The sequence below is a fragment of the Podarcis gaigeae genome (assembly GCF_964106915.1).
Source record: "Podarcis gaigeae genome assembly, chromosome: 6".
NCBI classification, from domain to species: Eukaryota; Metazoa; Chordata; class Lepidosauria; order Squamata; family Lacertidae; genus Podarcis; species Podarcis gaigeae.
Genome location: NC_139682.1, coordinates 33,188,989 through 33,195,415, shown reverse-complemented (window position 1 = coordinate 33,195,415; position 6,427 = coordinate 33,188,989). Strand labels below are relative to the sequence as shown.

The following is a 6,427-nucleotide window of genomic DNA, read 5'->3' as shown; positions in this document are numbered from 1 at the left end:
AAAGAAAAAGTGTTTCTAAAAAACAACTACACAAAGCTCTGATTTGCCCACTATACCCTCTGTTCCAGGAGCTGTGTTTAATTTTTTTTTTTTAAAGTAACAGATGCTCTGATTGTGGTTCTCTGGATATCTGGTCAAGTTTGGGACATGGAGAGCCTTTCCCAAAGGTCTTCAGGATCACACTCCATATGTTGAAGCACAAAACACTTGAAAAATGGCGTATGTGCATGGATGGGATAAGAAGCGTAAAAAAATTAGGCTTGGCCAATTCACCCAAAGAGATACTGTGAGGTCAAGAAAAGTAGTTACGCTCACCAGATAACATATCTATCATGCAAATTGCTGCCCTCAGATGCAGGCCTCGTAGATCTTTTCTGCCTCTTTATTTGCAAGATGAAATACATTGTTATTCTGTGTATTCCTCAAAGGCGACAAGGAAGCTTCCTTGGGTAGGTATAAATCAAGACATTCTGGCTAAAAGATTGTCACAGCACCCAAAGAGGCAACTGACCTCCATATAAATCAATGTGTTTCTTTACTACAAGTTGTAATAATTTGGCCCACTCCTGGCCTCGAGGTATGATTTAGCTAACAAATTTCAGTGTTATAACCCAGGTGTCTTTTAAGTGACCATAATGCATGGGCACCTTGCACTTCTCAGCGATTTCATGTTTTATTATCCATCAGCTTTATGCTGAGACACTGGAAGCCTTCAGTTAGATCTTTCTGTATTAATTCTTTGAATGGGTCTGTAATGCCTGGTGCATATGAAAGAGATTGTGGAGATAGCGTGCCTCTTTGAGCCGTTTTTCAGTCTTTTAACTTCTTACCTCAAGACCAGGATCCAAGATATTAGAGTTATACAAGGGGGGGGGGGAATTTTGAGTATCAAAAGAACAGAACACCATTGTGCAGGACTCACCACAATCACTAGCTAGGCTAGCTGCTAGGCACCTTGGAAATCTTGTGACGGTTAAGAAAGATGAGTGACCTGCATAGAATGAAACATCAATAGTCAGTATTACTTATCATTTCTCTTTGCAGCCTCCTAGAATTCCCATCCAGCTGGGTCATTTAAATCTGCATTCCACAACCCGTATCACTGAGTAAGAAAATGTATATAAATATAACAGGGTATAGCCAATGTGCTATAGGAGTATTTCTGCAAGAGCAAAGCAAGGAACCCTGTGTTCATCAATCTCTACTATGCCACATCCCAAACCATTCCAGAGGGTCCTCTAAACCTCAGTAGAGGTTTTTGAGGGCACTGGGCTGAAGTGCATAGGAGAGATTGGCAAAAATCAAGTGATCTATCTTCCCCAAGTAGAAGTGCTTTCAATGGGGCAAAGCCACTGTGGGGTGCAACACATCTCTATCCTACAACAGAGCTCAAGTTGGTATATATGAGGTTGCCAAGTGAACTTGCAACCAGCAGTGGCGTAGCGTGGGGGGTGCCGGGGTGCCGGCCGCACCGGGTGCAACATCTGGGGGTTAGGGTTAGGGGGCGCAATCCACGGGTTAGGGGGCACAAATTACTTGCCTTGCCCCGGGTGCTGACAACCCACGCTACGCCACTGGCAACCAGCCCCTGAGCTGCTTAGCTTCAGCAAGGTGGAGGCATCAGTTTCCTTCAAAATGTAGCCCTGGTTTCATAGAAATGTTCAGTTTTACTTAGATGAGTTGTTTGTAGAAGCACTACTGTAAAATAGGCAGCAACCCTTTGGAGGAGCCATGAATAAACTGGATTTCTTACTGAATCAGTAGGTGGACAAATTAAATAAAGGGCAAGGAAATTTAGTTAAGGTCTAAAACAATGCATATGTAATTTTAAATACAGGCTGGAAGCAATTCTGGCATGCAAAGGTAATTCAGCAGCAACACATTTTCACTTATTTGTAGACTTTTAATCCATATTGTATTCATGTATTTATCCACCCCACAGTGACACACTTCCACTCCAGGAAGGATGTGGCATTTGTGGGAGGAAAAATGGCATCATGAAACAGAGAGAGAATATTTTTAAATTTTCAATTGCATTCAACTTGATCCTACATAAATTGCTCAGAAACAGGTGTGGCAAAAATGTCAGTTTCAGTTTCTCATTTTTCTGGTCCTAAGTTCAGTTGACATTTCCCCATCAACTTGCATTTAAAAAACAAAACAAAAAACAACATTCCTCGTGAAAATTCATTTAGTGAGCACTTTTCATGATATAAACCTTGTTGCAAGTAATTTCCCCTAACACATTTTTGTGTGTTATTTTCACTAACATATATACTTGCCCATAATATATATCCATCACTGTGCCCATTTTTTGGTTGAAGAACTGCACTGCAACATTCAGGAAAGTGTGAATGCCAAAGGACAGCTGTGTTTCTGTTTGCATATTGTTTCAGGGAGTGCAAATTAGGTAGGTTTATTTACAAGCATGAGCTAAATTTCTCTCCCATCCATACTCAAAAGTAAACCCTACTGAGTTCTGTGTAGCTTCCGTTCAAGTAAGAGTGCAGAGAGTTTCAACCTTACAATGCAATGCTATACATGTAAGTCTTCTCTGGTGTAACTGCAGTTTGACTGAATCATGGTGTAATATCCTGTTTCTGAACAAACTGTGCTTTGAACAAACTAGTTTACTATACTCAGATGCCAGAATAAGCTGTAGAAGGATTAAATTTAAACTTTATCCCCTCATATGTGGAGGAAAGGGGAAGGCAGAGAACACAAGCCTAAGGCTCACACCTGCCACCAGTCCTCATAATGCTAAAACATGGTTTACTGTTACATATGAACAAGGTCTAACAATACAATCCTGTGTCTGGTTCGACACCAAATAATTACAGGGTAGTACTGCAGCGGTTTGATCCAGGTTCAGTTGGTGTATACAGCCAAGGAAATCAAGGATCCAGTTCTAAAGACTGAGCTACTATTTGTGATTAAAGGCAGCTAACAATTTTAAACATGGACTGCTACATGCAGACTCATTAATACTTCACCTGCTCAGGGACCCAATTTCAATGCCCTTCACTAATCATCATTCAGGAGAGACTATCCACTAACTCAGAGAAGGCAACAAAACACTCCACCTCAGCACACTGAAAAACCGAATTCTGGAAGAAAATATAATCCACTCAAAAATATCATTGCTACTTGGCTTGGTTCAATAGCTTTGGCCTCCTCTGGACAGTGGAACATTCAGCAGTGAAAGATAAAAGTAGCAATAAAAGTAGCTCACTTCAGAGACCGGCACAAAATTATTAGTGTACCAAGTCACGCTATATTGAAGTGTGCAAAAAGAAGCATGTTTACAGTTGTCTTTTGCAGAGATGAAAAGTAATACAATGGAATGGGAAAACTGGTCATTAAAGATACTTCCACTGCATGTAAATTGCTACACAATATTCAAGGCCAGAGAGAGGAAATAGAATGTAATGTAAAAATATACATTAGCCTGGTTCTCACAAAACACTAAACCATGGTAAATAAAACTGTGGCTTATTAAATTATGGCTTAGTGTTATGTGTGAATCCTGCCCGGTAGCTTAAATATGTTTTGTTTGCTTACTTCCAACAAACCACAATGTGAAACCATGTTTTGTTGTTGGCTGACGAACTTTGATTTATTTAAAACATGTATAGGCAACCTTTCTAGGTCAAACCTCTGGGGGTAGCTTCCAATATGCAAACTGCCATAAAAATTACCCACAAACCAGCACTAACAAGAAAACATTAAAACCAGCATAACAGCACAAAGACAAATGACTAATAGCTAAAACACAACTCAACCAAGCAGCAGCCCAATTAAAACTTGTGCAAAGGTAGTTTTAAACAAGTGGGCCCTTGATGCCCTCTTAAAGTTCTGCAACAAGTGGTAATAATTCAGTGAAATCTTTAGGTTGTCATCATTATAAGACTGCATTCTACCTTCTGCCCAACAGGTGACCACCAATTAGGAACTTTAGGACTGAATGCCTTGACATACTGCATACTGCTCTTGGGTTCATGTTCTGCTTGTTGGTTTCCCACTGGTCACTGTGACTAGATGAACCACTGGCTTGTTTCAGCAGGCTCTTCTTACCTGATCATGAAACTGAATGCAGTGCATCTGATCGTCACCTACACAGTTCGTCCCCACTGATTGATGGGGGGACACTTGTAGGATCAGCGTAAGTTATTCAGTGTGCACCACTGCCTTCTCACTTTTCCTGTGGAGGTGGTCCAGGAATGAGAACATGCTTTCCAATGAATGTCCCCTACAGGTACAGCCCAAACCCAGAAATGCCCAATTGTGTGGCCAGTTTGACAAAGGAAAAGCAGCAGCAGAGAAATGATTTTCTGCATAGGAAGAATACAAAGGCAATATTTTCCTCAGATATTTGCAAGCAAGTAGGGGAAGCACTGCCTGACCCTGTAACCTGATGGAAGCAGTCACTGTGTCACAAACGGAAGTGGATGACAGAAAGTCAGAAAGAGGTCACCAGTGGACACAAAGGTCCTTTCATTCAAAGCTTCTCTGCTTTATAAACAGAAGCTTCTTCGGTGCTTTTCGTTTTCACTGCACATGATTCTAATTCTTAACAGCCTTGTCTGTGTCTTCATTTCTTAGAGGAGAGGAGCACTGAGCCCAAGGGCTGAGCTAAACTTTTAGAAAGAATGCACTAGACATATAAAGCAGTATCATGCCATTTTAAACAGCCATGACTTCCCCCAAAGAATCCTGAGAGCAGTAATTTGCTAAGGGTGTAGAGAGTTGTTAGGAGACCTCATTCCCCTCACAGAGTTACCATTCCTGGGAATTGTTGGGGGGAACCCAAAAACTGGCTTAGGGGCCACATGGGAGCAGGAGATGGAAAAGGGGGAAGTCCCATTGTGTGAACGGACCTCGTTCTCCTCTCGCTTGCCCCATTCAGCACTACATTGAGTTCCACACACAGGAACACAAGGGCTTTTTCTTTTGGATTACAAACTCGTTTAAGCAAAACCCTGCTCTGTGCTGCAGTGCAGAAAAACAGAAATCAGTATTAGAACCGAGGCCAGTGGTCATGTTAAACCAGCACTTAGCACATGGCTGGCACTGCATAAATGTTAACAGTTTTGCCAGTACACCAAGCAGGCTTCCAGGTAGGTGACCTATCAGACTTTTGGGAGGGCATTAATCCTTAAACTGAAACATTTTGTGTTCTGGCATTTGCAGCTGGGATTCAAGCTCATTAGGCTTGTTTTGCATGCCTATAAATAGTCCAGGTTGTCAGTTTTGTAAAGTTTAAACAGCTATTTTAAGTCCAATAGGTTCAAGGTTACTGGTTTCTGAACCTTAGTTCCTATGATTCACTGTGGAAATGTTTTTTTCCTTATCTGCTTTTCATTAAGCAGCTCCAAACAGCACGCTAGCTGTTGAGCAGGCCTGTCTGCTTCTGCTTTTACCCTGCGACTTCTACACAGATCTTCTGGTCCCACCTTAGATGCACAGTGTGGAGACAAAGTGTTCACTGAGAGAGTGAACTGGTTTGCACATAACAAATGCTAAGTCAAACTATGGCTTAGTGCATATGTGCAAACATGAGGGTTCTAGAGAGATTCACATTGCTGTGCTCCTCTGCCAGTCCTTTTTCTGCTGCACTGCAGCTGAGCATAGCAATGGTTTGATGTTGTATGTTGTCTGAAATCAGATTCATAGTTTGTCTCCTCCAGACAAACCATAAACTGTAAACCCAACACAAACCACGAGCCCAAGTTGCAACCACACACTAAGCCAAACCAAAGTCCCAACTTTATAAAGAAAAATACTTTACGAAGTCCAAATTTCTAAGCATTCCTAAACAAACGTTTAAAAAACATTTGTATGTCTTAACAAGAAACAAAAGCTGTTTTCTAAAACAAATCAACAAATAATTCTAGCTTTTAATTTATTATTACTGCCTATAGACCAAGACTAAGAACATTACAAATGCAAACACAATTGCTCTATGCAGAAGCAGAATATAAATACAGCACTCAGTAGCAGGCAGTATGGTGTAGTGGTCAAAGGACTTAGGTTCAAAACCTCACTTAGCCATGAAGCTATCTGTGTGACCTTGGGCCAGTCACTGTCTCTTAGCCTAACCTACCTTGCAAGAGGAATCAATGAGCACAAGCTTCATTCCAAATTCATCCCCTTAGCCCCAGTTTGGTGTTGCATCTCAACCAAGTTACCATACAGCTGTACCTTTCATACTGCAATGGTTTGTTATCCCTGCCTTCCCTCTGCAATGGTTCAACCCCCAGTAAATAAAAGGAAGAAATGAAGTATAACCAAGCTCTGATACTCCTAGGCACTCTCCTGCACAATGGCAATCTGTTTGAAGAGCTCCCTTGCAGTGCAATTTGCTGCAACAGCTCTCCAGGCCTAGGCATCTGTGCACCTGTTAAGGTATTTTCCTCTTCCAAACAGC

The 6,427-nt window shown here is 41.4% G+C and overlaps 1 long non-coding RNA gene across 1 annotated transcript in view; it reads right to left on the bottom strand.

The window, feature by feature from the left end:
• Positions 1–937: 937 nt before the first annotated feature.
• Positions 938–6,427, bottom strand: part of LOC310848084 — a 101,133-nt gene continuing 95,643 nt past the window's right edge. Inside the window, exon 3 of the long non-coding RNA XR_014566144.1 lies at positions 938–991. This is a non-coding gene — a long non-coding RNA (uncharacterized lncRNA). The remainder of the gene's footprint in view (positions 992–6,427) is intronic.